This window comes from Delphinapterus leucas, chromosome 5 (assembly GCF_059928025.1).
Source record: "Delphinapterus leucas isolate spDelLeu-1000000601 "Yukka" chromosome 5, BTC_Dleu_Yukka2, whole genome shotgun sequence".
Taxonomy (NCBI): Eukaryota; Metazoa; Chordata; class Mammalia; order Artiodactyla; family Monodontidae; genus Delphinapterus; species Delphinapterus leucas.
The window spans coordinates 47149466-47170658 of NC_143133.1; positions in this window are offsets into that span (position 1 = coordinate 47149466).

Sequence of the window (21193 nt, forward strand, 5' to 3'; positions counted from 1 at the left end):
ATCAATTTTGGCTCAGCAAATATCCTGAAAAGTATCTGCTACACCAGTCATTCTTCCAAATTAGTACGTCAAATTGCCAAAACAGAGCTTACCTACATTATTTGCCTTTATGTATATATAACCAAATATTTTGTCCACAGCTTGATCAGGGTTTGTTATTACCCCTAGGTAGAAGAACATTTACTGTTGTAATTTTGCTAGAAAGGACACCATTCATTCTTCCTAATTCCTATATCAGATTACTAAAATGGAGTATATCTGCATTGTTTAAAGCCTTGCCTTTACATAATATTTACAAGTATTTTGCCCTCAGTTTCATTAGCGTTTGTTTTAAGAAATAGACCTAAGTAGAACATTTGCAGTTTTTGTAATTTTGACAAAAGGGAACACCATTCCTTCCTTATGCTAATTGGTATCTCTCATTTAATTATCAAAACAAAAAATTCCTTTTTGAATTAAAAACTAGGAAAAAAATTAGCTGCTGATGAACTGGGTTTCTTGAAAATATTTGACCATAATTTTATACATGTTATGTTATCAATAAATATTTGCTTCATGATGAAATAAATAAAGGAATGAGAGAATTCATCTTATTTAGCTTTTGCTTTGGCTACCAGGAATTTAGTGCTCAGTTTTGTGTTTAATGGCAGTAGCTTTTCTTAGTTAAGTGTTCCTGCTATATTCTTGCTCACCCTCATTTACTATTTTAATGTTCTTTTATGATTTTACTCTGTGCCCTTCAAAAATCTGTTTTGGAAGTAGCTGGCGTATAAATAGCATAAAAAAATAAACTGCATATTCTGACATTTACAGTTGTAAGGATAATTCCATGTTAAGGATGATTCAGTCTGCAAGTAAAGTTATTGGATATATGTCTAAATATATTTTAGAATCATTTTGATCATCACAAAACTTTTCTAAGATGCTAGTGTTTCTTGTTTTGTTGTTTTTCTTCCCATCAAAACATTTCTCTCTCTACCCAAAAACGCACAATGACTCAGTTTGGCTAATTTTATCAAACTGATGTGTTGAAGGGCATTTGACTCTCTTGAGTCCTCTCATAGGCCCTGATTTTCTTAATTGTACCAATCCCACTATGGATTTCTCTCCCCCAGAAAGCATAGCTGCCCATCTTGCTTATTTACTTCATAAGCTTTTGTTCTCTCTGGATTTCTTTGCATTTGCATGCTTTTTCTTTTTCTTTGCTTTTCTTTTGTTTGTTTTTTTTTCTGTTTGCTTTTCAACTGTTCCACTTGTCTTGTCTTTCAAAACCTGGCTTAGGTATAACCTCTTTTGGTAAGATTCACTTAATGAACTCCAAGTGACTCTTTTTCCATGTCTCCTTGGGATTATCTACTCAGTTTTTACTCTGTTAATTTGCCCTTATTTGTATGACATGTTGAAAGTGTTCTGAAGCCCTTTTTAAAGTACAAGAATGAGTTCTGGCTCTCCACTTAGAAAATTTGCTAATTGTTTCTCAGACTGTGTCTTCTTTTCCTTTTTTATATTATCCCTGAACCACATAGTTCAATGTTCTATGGAATGAAGGAATGTTCGTTAAATGATGTTGGCTCTTAGTCGCTCAGGTTAAAACACAGAATCTTGATGATGTTTGTCTTAACAAACATTTTATCAGGAGTTAAGATGATAATCATTTCCAGGAAATTTAAATTTAAACTTAGAGAAGTGCAGCACAGTTTTTGACATAGTTGTACATTCATCCATTTCAAACAGGTTCCTAAGCTAGTTTCTTTGTTTCTCCCCCTTTATTCATACTCTTTCCAGACTGATGGAGGCATATGGCTTTAATTATCAAGTATATGCTAAGGACATGCAGAGCTACAGCTTTTTCCTGAATTTCATAATGAAGCTAGTTCCTAAACAGCAACATTTGCCAGATTATTTTATTGTATTATGACATTAAACATGGACCAGCAGAAATCTAGCTAATTGGGAATGATACCTTTTCCTTTAACTGCTTATTTATTTTCCAGGAAACTAATTTAGTTTGGTTATAAAATGAAACCTCATAACTCAGTATAAATGATTTTGGTCATATAATATCAATAGCTAGGTTGAGTAAATTCCTATAAATAAATAAACAACACTTTTGAAAAAATTTATTTAAAAAATGAGTAAATGTAGCTTTATTGCTGTTATTTACAACATTTAAGACTGGCAGGAACATTTAATACTTGTTTTTCTTCTGTCTTTTAATGATTTGGCAAGCATTATTTGTAATTAGTAAGTTAGTTGTTTATAGTCAAAGACTGTTGCTAAAGTGCTTTAAAATTAAAAGCAGTTTATTTCATTTCGCTGGAAAATAGGCAAAACTCCTTATGCTTAGGTGTTATAATGGTAACATTTTCTACGCATCTATAGTTTTTCATTATCACCTCTGACCAGGGAGAAAAATTATATTAAATATAATTCTACCTTGCTAGAGAAATTACATACTAAGGTAAAATATTTCGTTGCATTTGCATTGAGCTTAGGAGAGGCACAAAGCTTTGTAGTATCCAAGACTTCTGCAGCCCCCCAAACTCAATTATTGCCCCCTTGTGGGTGACATTACCCCCATTGAGTGTGCGTGCCCTATATTATCTTTATGTAGAACCATCCATAAAAACTTCTTTATTTAACCTCATCCAGACTTTACCTGAATTCTAAAGTTTGTTTATGTCACTTCTACTGACGCTTTTTTTTTTAATTCACAAATATTCCAGAGTTGGAATAGAGGTAATATCATTTGTGTGTGTGTCTGTATGTGTACATACAAACACACGTTGAGAAGCTCTCCTGTACCCAGAGTTGCTAAGTTCAATTAAAGATGTATTTTCTGCAGGGCTTCCCTTCCCTGGTGGCGCAGTGGTTGAGAGTCCGCCTGCTGAGGCAGGGGACACAGGTTCGTACCCCGGTCTGGGAAGATCCCCCATGCCGCGGAGCGGCTGGTCCCGTGAGCCATGGCCACTGAGCCTGCGCGTCCGGAGCCTGTGCTCCGCAACGGGAGAGGCCACAACAGTGAGCTGCCGGAGTACCGCAAAAAAAAAAAAAAAAAAAAGATGTATTTTGTGCAAAATTTTATAATGGTTATCGAAAATTAATCTTAAGAAACTGCCAGTCCTCTTTCTGATTTTACCTGTCCCCAATTATATTCCATTTATTTTATTTTATAGTGCTATCAAAATATTGGTACCTTAAAAAGATTGTGTGAGAAATTTGTTAGGTTTTTAATTTTTTTTATTTCTTGTTTGATAATACAAGAAGCAAAAAATGCTTAGCTTTTATATAAAATACAATAGAATCAGCAATGATTAGGAAATTTGTATACAAAAAAATAGATGTTCTGAATTCTCAGAATCAGAGTATCTATTGGATATTTTCAAATTAAAAGAAAAAGCAACTTGGTATTCAACTAGTATGACATGGGCCCCTCTATATTAGACTTAGGATGTTGCCGATGAGAATGGTTGTACCTAGTGCATCACTATCATACAGCAACCCTGGATAACCATTGATGGTATATTCACATCTGGTATCTATTTACATTTATAAGTACATAATCACAAGCAAAAGCAGTCAGCCATTTTAATATAATCTTCAGTTTATCAAAAGCTTACCAGTACCAGACATGTTCTAAGCACGAGAGAGAAAATGGAGTAAAACATGACCCCTTCCCTCAAAAACTTACCCATTACAGTGCAACTGACACACACAGTCACCGAAGTGAAGCTCATTTTGAGACAAAGAGAATCAGGAAAAATATCTTGGCAAAAGTGATTATTTTAAAATAGTTTTGCAAGAAAGATCAGGAGTTGACAGGAGAAAAACCATAGCATATATCTCAGCTGAAAATTGCTAACTTAACATTCAATTTGTAGAACTAATGGTTCCATCAGAGGATTCTGAATTTTTTTATTCATTTCCTAAAAGACACTTACTACTTTGTTTAAAAAAGTGTTGCTTCAGTGTGCTAGATTTTATGCCAATACATCACATATATTAGTTCATTTAATCTTCCCAACCACCCTGTGAGGTTTTATTATCCTAATTTTACACATGAGAAAACTGAGGCTCCTAGAGATTTAATTGACTTGCTACATTTTTCAGGATTCAAACCCAGGCAGTCTCATTCACTGGGTACAACTCATACAAAGAAGAAGAGTGAACAGGACCACAAAGATGAATTCGACATAGACCTTTTCCTCAAGGATTTTCAGTGAATTCAAGGAAGATGACATTTGGTGGATAAAGCAGAAGTGATTTAGTGCCTAGGGAAGGATTATGTACTTTCTTTTAACTCAGAGCTTGTGCCAATTAGAACAGGAACAACTAAGTTAAGGTCAGATATCTCTCCTAAACAATTTTAAATTTAGTTTTATTTTATTCTTTATTGTTGCCCTTCCAAAGTACCTTTTGAGATAGAAGGGTGAGAAGAAGGAATTAAGCCACGAAATATCAAAAGTGGTGTATGAATAAAAAAAAAGTGGTTTATGTTCTCTTGTTCCCGCAATATCCAGACAATACAGCCTCCATTCTCTTCAGATTAATCACTACGGCAAACAAGGAAGAAAAAAAGAGCCAGTATCAAAGGGCCTAGGAGACTTCTCTGTTTCTGATCCTAGTAGAATTAATATGACCAGTTAGAATGAGCACACAAGAGACTAATCTCACAGGATCCTGGGATTCCTTTCTCTCCAGGTGTTGACAGAAATGGGAAAGTCTGGATTGGTAAGTTTACATTTACCAAAAAGTCTGCAAAAGACATAGGTGTTCTAAAACAGCTCATACAGGAAAAAAAAAAAGTACATGGGTTCATTTATATGCACATTTTTTTCAATAGCAAATACTATAGTACTACATGATCCATGGTTGGTTGGTTGAATCTTCTGATATGGAGGAACCATGGATACAGTGGGCCAGCTATAAGTTATACTTGGATTTTCAACTGTGTAAAGAATCAGGGCCCCTGACCAATGTGTTGTTCAAGAGTCCACTATATATGCAAATGTAGGAAATTTAACCATTTTGGTAGATGATTACAAAATATAATTTTGATTTTATTTCGTATATGTTTTGAAAGGTGCAGATGAAACCCATTAAAATGGTGTCCAGCCTTCGGAAAGGCCACATAGAATCTAGAAGTTTTCTGTATTTCTATGTAGACAGCTAAAAGTTTATCTAGAGAGGTTTAAATACAGGAACATAGGACTTGAAAAGAATTGTGGGTAAAGGGAAGAATTTATAAAGAAGCTGGCTTTTGAGGTGGCCCCTTAAGATGGATAGAATTTAGACATGTGAAGATGGGGGGATGGGGTGGGTAGGGCTTCAAGCAGAAGTTAAAGATGGAACAAAAGCATAGAGTTAGGAGAAGAATGAATGTGTATGAAGTACTTGTTTATGTTGACTAGTTTATTTTGACTTGACTAGTGTATATTAACTTAGAATCATAAAACAAAATCACTGGTATTAAGAATGGACTATTTTGTTGAGATAATTTAATGAAATTCCTTGAATATCAAGGTAAAGGATTTATGCATTATTATATGGCAAATGGGAAACACTGAAAGTTTTTAACTGGGAAAGTAACACGTTTAGTTAGTTATTTAGGAAGATATAGCTGGTAGTAATGTGTGAAATGGATCAAAGAGGTAAAATCTGGGAGAACCATTTTAGGTTATTGTAATAGTTCAGGTGAGAGTCCTAGTTTAGGCCAGTGGCAGTGAAAATAGAGAAGAAGGAATGGAACCAGAAAGTGAAATGGATAAAGGCCCATGGAGGTGGCTGCTAATTTTGGGCGGGGAAAGGGAGAGAGAGTTCAGTCACTGGTGATGACCATGAGGTTTGATTCTCAGTATCCAGGAAGATTCAGTTTCCATTAATGGAAATAAGAGAAGCATATTTAGGATGGGAAATGTTAAGTTCAGTTTTTAATCTGAAGCCATTAAAAATGCTTTAGCATTCATTTCTGGATATCTAAGAGTGGTTCTGAAACAAACAAAAAAGAGTTGTGCTGAAAATGCAGAGAGAGGCCAAGGCTGAAGGTACACCCACAGTAGGTATTATTCATATAGAGGAAATATTACTATCAAGCCATTAATTTGCATGAAAGTTCCAGTTGAATGACTAATGAGAACAAGCTTAAGGCTTGTTTTCAGGGACTACCTACATTTGGAGAATAAAAAAAAACAGGGAAATCCATAGCAAGAAGGAAAAAAGAGAGGATCCAGGAACAGTGTGTTCCAGAAAACAGAGTTAAGGAGGGTAAACACTGGAAAAATACCATTGAATTTGGTGACAATTAACCAATCATACCTAATCAAATTACATATACACTGTGTTCTATTTTTAGCAATTAGAGATGTTAGAATGCTTTAAGAACATTTTTAGGAGTCTGGAGTCAAAGAAATCAAAATGAGGGACTATGAAATAATCAAAGCATTTATTGTATATCTATTATGTACCAGGTTGAATATATGAATAAGTGATCCTACCTTAATTATGTTTGAAATATATGTTCTGTATAATATGTATAATGGCATTATATTAATCAAGTTCCCAACAGTCATGAGATGGGAGATTGAAATGTTTAATTGGGCAGCGATAAGAAACAGCAGGGAACAGTGACATACTTAGGGACTAGCAACAGCCAAAAGCCAAAGGACTAGAGGGCTCAGCTCAAAGGACTGAGAGAGAACAGTGTTACCAAAACCCAGGGAGAGTCGGTGCTGTAGGAGAGGCAGCACTACTGTCAGAATGGAACCCAGGCAAAGACACAGCCAAGACCTAGCAGTACCTCCCATTGGATGGACCAAACAGGAAAAGAAATGATTTGGGAGCTTGAGTGATTCTTCTCAAGAGTCAGACCCATAGTGCACAAATTAGGAGAATGGAGCTGAGGGAAGAGGACAGAAAGTATCACCAGCGTGCATAGTCAGTGCCCATACTCTTTACTTTTAATAGCAGAAGTTGAATCAGTATAAAGATAAAATGACATGGTTTATTGTTTAATGAATGTGTGAAATGTGACAATACTATATAATGGATTACCTTTTTGATGTCAGGTATAAAAGGATATTGTAGTGGTTATTGAGCTTTTCTTTTGAAACAGAGTGAGTAAAGAAATAAATATGAGTTGACATATTAGTGCATTTGCTGTGCCCCATCCCGCCAAAATGTTCTCAAGTTGGAGCACAAGGAAGAAAAACTGCGAGTTAAAACAAAATTCAGGAGTCCAAGAATCAGCGTTGGCTCACCAAATTTCAGGTTAGAAGAAGAGTACAGATTATTTGTGGCTAAGTATACCAGAGAGGGACCTCAAAACTGCTTAAAAGCTTCTAGTCTCAAGGCAAAATTGATTTGGACCTGTAGACTGAGATAAATCAGCAGATGGGAAAATAAAAAAATATTATTGTCTCAGGATTACTTGGTAGTAGTAGTAGTAGTATGGTAACAAAATTAGTAATAACTATCATTTATGGAGGGCTCACAACATACCAGCCATGATACTAGATACTGTATAATTTAGTTATGTAATTTTCGATCCAGCTGTCTATCCAATCTGGAAAAGAAATTATATCATTTCCCCCCATTTCATAGATTAGGAATCTGAGGCTCCGAATAGTTAAGTAACTTCTCCACAACCATACAGTTAATAAATGGATGTTGATAAGGCTGTCGTGCTTCGTCTTTGTATATTGTGTTCTCCCATGTTCTCCGGGATGTGCTGTACCTCCTTCCACCTCTTGCAGTCCAGGGAGCTATCAGCTTCCTCTTTTCCCTGTTGACTTATTTCATTTTTAGTGTCAAATCCTACTTGTCAACTTAACACCCCTACAGTTACTGATCCATTGTAGGTGGTCATGCTGTAACTGATATGCTAGATTGTGTTTATAATCTTGAGAAACTCTGTTGCCTATGATTAGATTTTGGCATTCATTAATTAATCCCAGTATTGATTCACCCCCTAGTATGCGCTAAGGACTGAAGCTCTGGGCACATTAGATACAGGATGTCCCAAGCAGAAAATTTCTTGCTGTTATGTAGAGGGGTCAGACAGTAAAAAGTAAACAAATATAAAACAATGTCAGGGTGTGGTATGTGCTATTAAGAAAAAGAAAACAGGGAAGAAGACAGACTCATTGGAGATGCTGTTTTAGACGGATCGATGCTTTTCTAGGCAGGCAGTCACCTTCTCAAGAAGTAATATTTGAGAAGAGAAAGTGTGACTGTCAGGGGAAAGAACGTTTGAGTGAGGGTGAACAGAAAATGCAAAGGCCTTACTTAATGTAGGGTTTGCTTACTTTCTCTGCTCATCCTTCAAGATAGGGCCAGAACTGTTCTGCTACATAGACGTCATGCCCCTAATAACTGACAGATGGAGAAAGAGATAGAAGACCGAGGTTAGCTAACAGCATGTCCTTTGTGATATATCTACGATGGAGATTATCATGTCAAAGGTCCATCCAGTTATAATGCAAGTGCATAGGGTGATAGTGTATAACATCTCATCCCATGGTGACATTTAGGCATGTCAGAGTTTGCACTTAGCTCAGGCACGTTCACCAGCATAATGCAGTTTTTTTTGTTGTCTCTTTAGCCCCCAGTTCCCTCTACCAACGAGCTGAAATTCATTTCTCCTTTAAAATGTGAAGATGTGGACTTATCTGGAGCAGTTATAAGCACAGTTGAAGAACAGTTTTCACAGAGTTGGAAAAGGGCTACCTGCATCTCATTAACCTTTCAACTACTTGCTGCCCCTCCCCACAAATTACTGCAGTTATTTGATCAACAACCACACCATCAGAGATGTTGCTATCATATAGGGCTTCCACGTTATTTTTTTCTTAAAAAATTTACTGCTTTATAAATATTTGTTTGTGGTTGGCTCCCGGTAAAGCAGTTTAGAATTATGCACAATTTTTTTCAGGGGTCTAATTGCTTCCCTAATTCTCTCATAAGAGTTTTCAAAGTGTTTTATTACAGTTCTTTCAATAAGCTGCTACAATATGATGTATAGGTATTATTATCACTTTTAAACAAAGGGCAGGTTAGCTAGCAAAGCTTTTAAGTAATAGCCACTAGATCAACTGGGTAGTTGTGGAGTCAGGACTGAAACTTAGACAACTTGACATTAATTTCAGTTATTTCTCTAGAGCTTAATGTTAAAAGATGATAATGATACCTCACCTAAACAAGTCAGAATTGGACTGCTGTACAAGTATTTTTAGGCTAATCTATACATGAGTGGATAAGAAGCAAAGAGGCTGATCTCCTCAGGCAACAAGTGGCTTCCATATTCTTTTCTCAACTGATCAAACTTTGATCTTTTCCTCTTTGCTTCTCCTGGGTTAAAAGGAACTAAAAACTGTAAAGGTACCATTCAATTATATTTTAAAAGAAAAAAATGATGCCACTTAATATGCCAGGTTTTTCAGTGGATCAAAAACTTTAAGTTCAGAGTAATTTCTTGAAAGCTTGCTTAATAAATAGTTGTTAATCCAGGGGAAATACAAGAAAACCTTCCAAATGCCACTCGTTTGAAAAGGGTTACTCATTTTGGATAAATAATTAGGTAATTTTTCAAGGATATCACTCACAAGTAAGGATTATTTTTATTTAAATGATTCATCTTTTGTCTCTTATAAATTAAAAAAATTTTCTCATTCACATTGTCACATCTTGACAGGGTTGCTCCTAAGAATTTTTCTTCCTTTCTGTTAAACTTACAGAGGATGAAAGTATTTTTAAGTATCTATTGCTCAAGAGGGGAAGGTGCTATCCAGCCTACAATGGTCCATTTTACTCCCATCAATACATTGTTGGTCCCAGTGACTCCCTTTCTGATGGCAAAAATTACTTGCATATTATCAGAGTGAATTAAGGTGGTGCTGCAATCTGTCCCTAAAAGATTCAGAACATGATCCTTTGATGGCAGCTTTGGGGCAAGATAGTCCCAGCATCACATTTAGTCAGAAATATGGAGGGTATATGTTAATGTGATTTACATATCTCACTCCTGTGGAGTCTTGTGGTAAATAATAGAATTGGGCAAGGAGCCCTGCATCAAGGCAAATTCACATTATTTCCTGACACACACAGTGAAGCTTATTTTGGGATAATGGCTACATATGTTCAGGAAGATTGGGCTCATGAGCCCACTGTCTGAACATTTTCCAGAAAAAAAAAAAAAGAATGTATTATTAGAAGACATCGGGGAGGGGGTCCTCTGTTATTTATATAATCCCTTTCTATGAAAACAAATAACCAATAATCTTTTGTTCCCTTGATCAATAAATGGACTATTGTGGTTAATTGAATATTTTGACAAAGTGACATACATTATATATTCCGTATGGATTGCAAATGTTTATAATACTGAAAAAAATAATAACCAACTCTTTAACATGATAATGCAACTGAACCTGATTTACTTTTTTTTTAATTTTGGTGGGGGAAGGTGTTTCCTGACAAGGCAGTTAAGGATTTTTTTCTCAGAAGTCTACTTGCTTACTTATTCAAGAAATATTTTTTAAAAGCCATTGTATGCCAGAAAGAATCTTAGTACCAGGGCTGTAAATAATAATTGAACACACTCTCTGCTTTCTAGTGGCTCAGAATTTAAAATTTAATATCGAGGCAGGCACACAAACAAGGATTTCATGAGGAAAAGGGGGATGGATGTTCCTAATTATCCTTGGACTGTTTGAAGGAATCTTCAGAGAAAAGGTTGTTTAAAAGGAGTCTTAGCAAGTGAATTTATATGCATTTTTCGTATGGACTCTGGGGCAAAGGACATTCTAAGAAGGAGCCACAGCAAGTGGCATTAAAGAGGCATGAAATGTCATTATCCTTTTTCGGTACCGTAAGGGATTAGGTGTGGCTGGAGCATAGATTGTTTTGAAGGCAGTGACGTGATCTGAACCACTAGTCTAATGACAGACCAGGGCACTATCCTAAAATGGCTTGTATGCGCCGCCAGGGTCTTGGGTTTTTATCCTGAAGGGTCCTAAGTCATTGGAAAACTTAGCAGTCAGTGTAAAAATACCTAATTGAGATTCAGAAATACCATTTTGGTTCTTACCACAATGTATATCATCATTATGTGTCTTTCTAGGGCCCCAATATCTTTCTAGGATCCTGTTTATATATCCTTCTAGGGCCCCAGTGATTGCTAACACATTGTCAAATGAATCTAAGCTCATTATAATTATACCTGTTTTCTGAATACCCTCCAAAAACTTTTCTTCTTTATCCTCTCTCTCTTAATCTAAGTTCGTCCCTTTCTTGCTACTTTCTTTCTTTCATATTCCTCCAATCCTGAGAGAATGGGAGGAAAGAATAACCACAAAACCCAAAATCCCTTGACACATTCAGTTGTGTCTCATAGTTATTCATTCATCTGTTATTATCTCTCTTAAGCCAAGGGAGTAGCTGTGTCTTGTTCATTAAATATTTACTGAAAAATTTCCAGTGCTGCTTCTCTTCTGGGTGCTTAGGGTATAATAATGAACAGAAGAACAAAAGAATGCCCAAACTCATAGAACATACTTTCTGGCCAGAGAAGATAGAAAATAAGCAATACATAATTAATAAGTAAGTTGTACAATATATTAGAGCTTAAGTTCTATGGAAAGAAAGAAAGGATAAGGAGGATTGGAATGGTTGTTTTCAATTTCAAATAGAGTGGCTGGATACCCCTACTTAGAAGGTGAGATAAGGACAGACACTTCAAGGTGTAGAGGGAGGTTGCTGTATAGATACGTGAGGGTGAACAAAGAAGCCAGCCAGTGCAGAGGCCTTATGGAGGATCACCCATAGGACCCCAGGTGGTGAAGGTCTTGCACCTTGAAGATGTGTTCGCAGAGTATTGAAATAAAGAGCAAGGAAGACATTGCCCTTCTCAGAGGCATAGAGTTTAGCAAAGGGAAAGTAAAGGAATTGCTTTCCCCTTGGACGCCCATAGAGAATGTGTCCTCTGTTGGGTACAAAAGAATTGGATGAGACGTTATACCGAGTCTGTGTTTGAACCTCAACAATTTCCATTCCCTCACGCTGACAGTAAACTAGCTGCTAGAGTGGCTTACACAGCTCCACCTCTTGTTCTGTTTACTGTAACTTTCAGTGTTTCATAACCACAATTTCATGTGCATTTTATTCAACTTGTTTTCAAATAGAGGGAAAGAAACTTTCCTTGAGGCATTTGTCATTCCTTATTCCACACGAACCTGGAGCAGTGGTGCAGGAGTGAGTGGATAAATCCATCTGCAAGTTAATCTAGTGGAACACCACTGAGCACGCTCATTTGACAGAAGTAATTAGAGCAAGGGAATGTGCGCAGGCCTTCCCTTTACCGTAAACACCGTGCCCTTTTAAAATTGTATGAGTTGGAAAAATAACAACATCAACAAAAAATTCACTCCAGTCAGTAATTAACTCTTTATTGACAGATACATTTCTAAGAGATTAATTACTATTCAGTAATTATAGTGCATGCCCGCACTAAGGATTTGAAATAGTTGTAGCTTCTTTTGGTGTAAAGTAGATTCTCTAATGTGTGCCTTTACTCCGAATTTTTAAATCATCTTTGAAGGTACTGATTTTAGATTGTATTTTGCCTAATATTTGTCAAACAGGTTGTTGTAAATTTTTTGTGTAAAATTGCATTTTTGTCCAGATGGTTTACTTCATAGAACTTGTTTTTGGGAGTCGTAATCAAAGATAAATTTATTAGTAATTATATTAGGTTAGAGAGGCCATAGAACATATTTTGTGTTCAATGGGTTGAATTCAGTTGCTAGATTTTTTTGTATAAATGGACAGATTGGAACATGATTTTTAGAAATGTGTACAATTTGTGATTACTAATGATTAATCACATTTAGGAAATTAGTGTTTTCCCTTAAGTTTTCATCCCACGATGCTTTTAAATTATATGAACATCTGCTTAACACTGTGTGCCAAAGTCTATGGTTAATAATGTAGATTGCATAAGCACCTTTTTCTGATTAGTAGAAATGTATTAAAAACAATGGAAATTAAGGTAAATTTTATAGTATTTCAAAATCCACAACGCATGCTAAAACAACAAAATGAAGAGTTACAGTGCTGTTTACTTCAGTGTTGATATCAGGAATAATCAAGACCCATCACACATGTTAACAGGGATGTACCACATCATTTTCCCTTCAGAGATTCTCTGTATGGCTTTAGAATTAAGGGGGGGGTGGAGTTTGACCTATGCTATATCTAAATCTGAGCTATATTTCATAACAAAGTTTTACCAAGACTAGAACACTTAGCGCAAGCCTAATAAACCTAGGACCAGAATCTAAATTTAAATATGCTGCTTTAAAATGAAACCATTGATTTAATTTATCTATTTGTTTCTTTTTGAACCTTTATTGAGTAGTAGTCACTGTTCCAGGTGCTGGATATACAGGCACTATCAACCACATGCCCGTCTAGGATAGAAAGAGTGATTAATGATTAGAAGCGTAAATGTTTCTGTTAGGAAACCAACCAACCCTCTATTTCTGATAATGATCTTGACCTTCAGAACCATAAAGCTTTTTCTACAATTTTTCATGGCCATTCATTCGGTAATCTTCTTTTGTTTGTTTAGAACCCAGTCTGTGCAAAATATCTTTTTAAAAATACAGTCAAAACCACAAAGATAGAAACATACGGTCTTTTTGCCGTCATAGCTTACAGTCTAGCAGGCAGAGTAGACAGACACACGGGGACACCCCTCTGATCAAGGTGACGGTGATATAAGTGCTGTACAGAGAAAATAAACAACCTGCTATGGGATTGGAGGGACAGAAAATTCATTCTCATTGGGATGATCTGGGAAGAATTCTTAGAGAAATTTTCTTAAATATTATCCACCTTTTCCTTGTCTTCAATATTTTGATAATATTCTCCTTCCCACACTCCTACATTGCAATATTACTAGTAAAAATTTTGACTTTACCTGGGCATATGAGGGCTTACACGAATAGAATAATCATCTGTTTCAGGCAGAGTGGATCCATTTCCTCTTTCTTTTCCTTTTCCTGCCAAACTCCCTGCATGTGGTTTGTATCCTTCCCTTGTCTCCCTCCTTGAAACCCTGGGGGTTTTAATTCCATTCATTCTAGTGACCCATTTTCTGAATGGTTGCCCTTGACCTCCATCTAACCAAAGAGAAGAATGTTTAATCTTACTAATCCTGGTTAACCTGTGGGTTAGGAAGCACTACTGATAACCCCTAGCTTCCTAAAATCCTTTTCTCTCTTAGGACAGTATCTTTCATATATCTTTTCTTTAAACACGAGAGCTGTTTTTCTTCTCTGCTATAATACATTTTTGGAAGGCAAGGAAACATGGTTAATTTTACTTCCTGCAATGCCTACCTTGCCAAGAATATAATAGATGCTCTATAAATACATGCAGATTCTTTTGGGGAGGATTTATATTGGTGGTACCCACCATTAGTTATTGCTTGTGGAATGCATGACGGATGTAGATATTTTTTCACTAATCTTTGTAAGAATCAACAATATCTTTTAAATCAAATTAAATTTGATTTTAAATCCATAGTCCACAAGGCGGGTGGGAACTTAAATCTCAGTCATGAATGGCATCCTCCAGGATCCTATAAGAATTGAGGGTATTAGGTACTACCCAGAAAATAATGACAGAACCTCTCTAGTTCATCTTGGTCAGTGCTGATATATTTTCTTCCAAAATCTCCATGGGTCCTTGAAAACCTGTGACTCTTTGGCTCTGTGCCTTAATTAGGCACAGGAATTTTCACCAACGCTGAGATCTTGAGTGCCCTGGGCCAGCATCCTTTTACATACTTGGACCTTTTCCCTGCAGAGGTCCTGCTACTCCCTATGGGTGCTTTAAGGACCTTTGGCCCTTTCCTCATCTGGAATAAATTCTTCTTCCTATGTGGCTGCTCTTTATCCTGTTTCTCCTAGCTTGGTGGAACCAGCTTCCTGGGAAAAGACAAACCTAGTAGAAAGAAGTCTGCAAATTTTGCATTTGCTCCTGTAACTGAGGTTTCTCAACCTCAACACTATTGACATTTTGGACCAGATAATTCTTTGTTGTGAATGGCTGTTCTGATTACTGTAGGAGGTTTAGCATTGCTGGCCTCTACCAAACAGATGTCAGAAGCATCTCCCACTTGTGACAGTCAAAAACGTCTCCACACACTGCCAAATATCCCCTGGGGAGACAAAATCACCTTTGATTATGAGTCACTGTTATAATTCAAACTTACTGAGATATGAAAAACTCTATATAAATTATACAGTCACAAATATATAGTCAGGAGATATTAATTCTCCTTTAGAAAAAATGAGAAAATTAGTTGGATTAGTAGCCAAGTGGGGGATGATAATGCAAAAGGAAGGGGAATGGCACTTATGTGTCAGCAAGATGTTATTCACATTTTACTGAGCACTAAGAAACTGTATCTCAGGACTGCTTATTTATCAGGCAGAAGAGGCAGGTTTCAAGCCCACATCCATCCAACCTCAGATTTCAAGTACTTTTCATGATACCATATACTAATCCAGCTATGCTGTTTACTTTGCCAAATATTTTAGTGCATACTTAAGAAGACTGCATTCTTCGCTTTACTTTGTAATGTGCCATTTTGTATTGGGCACTAGATTACAGGTATAAACATATTTCACCAAAAAATGAGTCAAAATGTGAAATGCCCATGAGCTCATTCAAATTTGAGTAGCAGATGTATCTAGAGTTCTTAAAGGTTATGACTTTTGTAGACTGTCTGCAGAAGAAACATCATGATTAACTCAAAACCCATGCTGTTTTGCTAGACTCTGGTTCTTTTAGGACAAGTAAGGCAACTAAATAGAATGTGAGAGAATTGAGTGAGCAAAGGTGGGAGTGGAGAACTTCTAAAGAGGAAGAAGCGCATATAAAGATGAAGCAGTGTTTAACTGCAAGTTTGTAATAAGGCAGATGCAGCAAATGCAAAGTATGAATGAAGGGGAATGAATCTGTAGATAGTTAGGTATTTGTGGTGAGGTCTTTTTCTGCTCCTCTGAATTTATTCTTTAAGCCATTAGGGAGCCATTGAAGAATTTCAAGCAGTAGCATTTCATGAACAGATCTGTGTTTCAAGGGGGAAAAAAACTATTGCTGTTATAATATGAACATTGGATTTGAGTGGGGAAAAGTCTCTGAAAGAAAAGAGTTAAGATGCTGTTGGTAAAAAGAATAAAATACCTGGGAATAAACCTACCTAAGGAGGTAAACGACCTGTACTTAGAAATTTATAAGTCACTGGTGAAAGAAATCAAAGATGACACAAACCGATGAAGAGATACACCGTGTTCTTGAATTGGAAGAATCAATATTGTGAAAATGACTATACTACCCAAAGCAATCTACAGATTCAGTGCAATCCCTATCAAATTACCAATGGCATTTTTTACAGAACTAGAACAAAAAAATCTTAAAATTTGTATGGAGACACAAAAGACCCGGCATAGCCAAAGCAGTCTTGGGAAAAAACAGAGCTGGAGTAATCAGACTTCCTGACTTCAGACTATACTACAAAGCTACAATATGGTACTGGCACAAAAACAGAAATATAGATCAATGGAACAGGATAAAAAGCCCAGAGATAAAGCCACGCACCTATGGTCAACTAATCTATGACAAAGGAGGCAAGGATATACAGTGGAGAAAAGACAGTCTCTTCAATAAGTGGTTCTGGGAAAACTGGACAGCTACAGTGTAAAAGAATGAAATTAGAACACTCCCTAACACCATACACAAAAATAAACCCAAAATGGATTAAAGACCTAAATGTAAGATCGGACACTATAGAACTCTTAGAAGAAAACATAGGAAGAACACTCTTTGACATAAATCACAGCAAGATCTTTTTTGACCCACCTCCTAAAGTAATGGAAATAAAAACAAAAGTAAACAAATGGGACCTAATGAAACTTAAAAGCTTTTGCACAGCAAAGGAGACTATAAACAAGACAAAAAGACAACCCTCAGATGGGAGAAAATATTTGCAAATGAATCAACAGAAAAAGGATTAATCTCCAAAGTCTATAAACAGCTCACGCAGCTCAATATTAAAAAAAACAAACAACCCAATCAAAAAATGGACAGAAGATCTAAATAGACATTTCTCCAAAGAAGACATACAGATGGCCAAGAAGCACATGAAAAGCTGCTCAACATCACTAATTATTAGAGAAATGCAAATCAAAACAACAATGAGGTATCACCTCACACCGGTTAGAATGCGCATCATCAGAAAATCTACAAACAACAAATGCTGGAGAGGGTGTGGAGAAAAGGGAACCCTCTTGCACTGTTGGTGGGAATGTAAATCGATACAGCCACTATGGAGAACAGAATGGAAGTTCCTTAAAAAACTGAAAATTGAATTACCATATGACCCAGCAATCCCACTACTGGGCATATACCCAGAGAAAACCATAATTCAGAAAGAGTCATGCACCACAATGTTCATTGCAGCACTATTTACAATAGCCAGGTCATGGAAGCAACCTAAATGCTCACTGATGGATGAATGGATAAAGAAGATGTGGTACATATATACAATGGAATATTACGCAGCCATAAAAAAGGAACGAAATTGGGTCATTTGTAGATGTGGATGGACCTAGAGACTGTCATATAAAGTGAAGTAAGTCAGAAGGAGAAAAATAAATATCGTATATTAATGCATATATGTGGAATCTAGATAAATGGTACAGATGAACCAGTTTGCAAGGCAGGAATAGAGTCACAGATGTAGAGAACAAACATATGGACACCAAGGGGGGAAAGTAGGGGGAGAGGGGGGCAGTGGTGGTGGTGGGATGAATTGGGAGATTGGGATTGACATGTATACACTAATATGTATAAAATAGGTAACTAATAAGAACTGCTGTATTAAAAAATAATAAAATTAAAAGAAAAAAAAGATGCTGTTGGTATAATCCAATCAATAAAATTGAGGTCCTGCACTAAAATAGTGCCAGTGGTGACTTTTATTTATTCATTTACATTAAAAAATTTTTTTTCTAATTCACAACTTCTCAAACTTTAATGTGCATCCAAATCATCTGGTAAACGTAGATTCTCATGCATTAGGTTTAGATGAAGCCTAAGATTCTACATTCGTTATAAGCTTCCAGATGGTGCCAGTGCTTCTAGTTCATAGGCAGTGTTGTGGGTAGTGAGGTTCTAAATAACATCCTCTGTGCTGGATACTGGAAGAATAAAGTAATGGCAGGTAGTGTTGAGCATGCGGTCCCAGGTGACTGCAATATAGGTGGCTCAACTTTGTTATTAGGAGTCGGTTTGCCTTCCCCTCCAGCTTTGACCTTACTATGTTGGGTTCACTTTCTGGCTTCCTGTAGTATCCTTCTGCAGCTCTGGGAGCTCATCCTCCCAGGTTCAAGTTTGGTAGAAATAAATTACTCACCTATTTGCCAGCAGCCCCAGTGAAAAGTTTCATGGTATTGCATTGACTCCAGTTAAGTCATATGTGTACTTCTGAACAAATCACTGGGTCAGGAGGATTGTGATGTTCCAATTAGCCTGGCCTGAGTTTGTCCATTCCTGGAATCAGTAGTAGAGTCAACTCCATCTGAAGTGCTTGGACTAATAATGGGGAAAGTGTGTCATTCCCAAGGAAAAATCAGGATACTGAACTGAAAAGGTGATTAGATTTCTCCTATATATGGTGAGTGAATGTATACCAGGGGTTTCCAAATGTTCTTAATTTTTTAGGAATTTTTTCCTGGAGCTCAAGTCCCAATGAAATACCTAACAATTTATTTGGTAGTTAGGTCGTAATAACTTAATAAGGATTTATATTCTAACAACTTACTAGAGTTATGTTTATTAAGTAAAGTCCAAACAACTTAATAAGATTTTTGTCCTAACCATTAAGTAGCTGCTTGATAAAATATTGCGTATAATTAAAAGAAAAATGCTATTTTTGTTTCATTCTTAAGTGACCACAATCCCTTTCTCAGGGGATGTGTGCACCTGTTGGGCTCCACACAATTTCTTTTTTTTTTTTTTAACATCTTTATTGGAGTATAACTGCTTTACAATGGTGTGTTAGTTTCTGCTTTATAACAAAGTGAATCAGATATATGTATACATATATCCCCATATTGCCTCCCTCTTGTGTCTCCCTCCCACCCTCCCTATCCCACCCCTCTAGGTGGTCACAAAGCACCGAGCTGATCATCCTGTGCTATATCCACACAATTTCTTGACCTCAGGTTAAGATTGGATACTGCCGCCCTCATTTCCTGTTCTACAATGATTTTTGTGCAATAAATCCCTGTTTTTCTAATAGCAGGTCCTAAATCTCAGCTTTACAAATAGATGATGTCATCAAAAGGAATGTATTATGAACACATATTTCTTGGAACTGTGAACTATCTTAAGCTAATTTTTGGTGTGATTGCCAAAGATGTTAAGTATCACTGTGTTACTCTAGACATAAAATATAATAACAACCCCTGTGAATTCCCCAAGTTGCCTTGGTGCACAGTTTGGGAACCATGGTCTTAGAAATTTTATATTTGAATTTCCTATTAGACATCTGTGTAGAGATGGAGAATCAAATGTTGACTGTTTGGGTTGAGTTTAGGTAAGAAGTCTGGACTGGTGGACACTCTCAGCATAGAGATCCAATTCCTTTTGCATTTTGACCCAAAGAGCTCTAAGATGGTGCTGCACATCTCTCCCGTCTCCTCAAGAGTAAAATGACATATGTCTACTCAGCTACCACACAGCTTCACGGTATATTATGTTATTCTTTGATCTTATGAGTCCTGAATCTAATTGATGTCCTCCATGTAGTAGCTCGTCTCAGTATTTGCATTTTATCTTACGTTTGTATTTAAAATAAACTGCACCATTAATGATGCTTTTGTCTTCTAAGCTCTGGATTGTTCACATATTGGCTTAAATAACTGGAGGTGGGCAGCATGTATTTTTTATTCAGGTTGTAAACCCTCTGAAGTTTTTGACTTTGTTCCTTTAAACTTAATCATGTGTAACGTGGCTTAATTAATAAGGAATGAGCAGAGCATGCTTTTGATCTTGAACTGATTTTTTTTCCTTAGAGTAGTTGATATTTTCTCATTGATTAGGGTTTTCTCCTAGCTTGTTTGTTGTTTTAATTGTGTAGAGTCTATATCTTACAAACTGATTTTCTATTTTTTTAATTTTTTTTTTTACTGGGGTATAATTGCTTTACCATGTTGTGTTAGTTTCTGCTGTACAACGAAGTGAATCAGTTATATGTATACATATATCCCCTCCCTCTTGGACCTCCCTCCCACCTCCCCCCACCCCCATCCCGCCCATCCAGGTCGTCACAGAGCACCAAGCTGAGCTGATTTTTTAAATAACTTAAATGTAATCTGGAGCAGTAGGTTTCCCAAAGTATATGCAAGTTTTATTTTGCTAGAGTCAGTAATCTTTGTATGTCCCTAGTTCATGTATGAGATATAATGGGTCATCATTCCATTGTCATTACATCACTGCAGCTCATCTTATAATATTACTCTCTTTCTCATGAAACTGTCACTCCTACTGATTGTGTAGAATAACTTCTATTTCAGTCTCGTCCCATAGTCCAGAAAATAAAATGTATTTAAAATATCAGGTACACCACTGTTATGTGAATATTTAATTTTTTTAATTAAAAAGCAAAAGCTACTAACAGGTATTCAGTTTCTACAGAAATACTGTGTTAAGTTTTTTTCTCTTTGAATATCCAAATAATTTCGACTTTTATTTATAAAAACAACATAATGTTAGACTACTTATTTTTTTTCCTCTGTTAGGTTCTCCTTTTACTTTTTATTTTTCCTTTACTTTTACATTTTTTAATTGAAGTGTAGTTGATTTACAATGTTGTATAGGTTCTCCTTTTAATATCTTTACATACTGCAAATGAAATACTTGAAAAGTATTAGCACAGCATTGTAATTGTTTATTTATAGCAGTAGACTTTGAAACACAACATCCTTGTACATGTTTATTTTTTGAGGTTTGGTGTAGTTTGTTTCTTAAATGGCATAAACATTGCTTTGCTATGACATGCATTTTTGACTCCAGGATATTTTAGGAAAAGTGTTAGTAGTGAGCATCTGCAAGTCCTTATCAC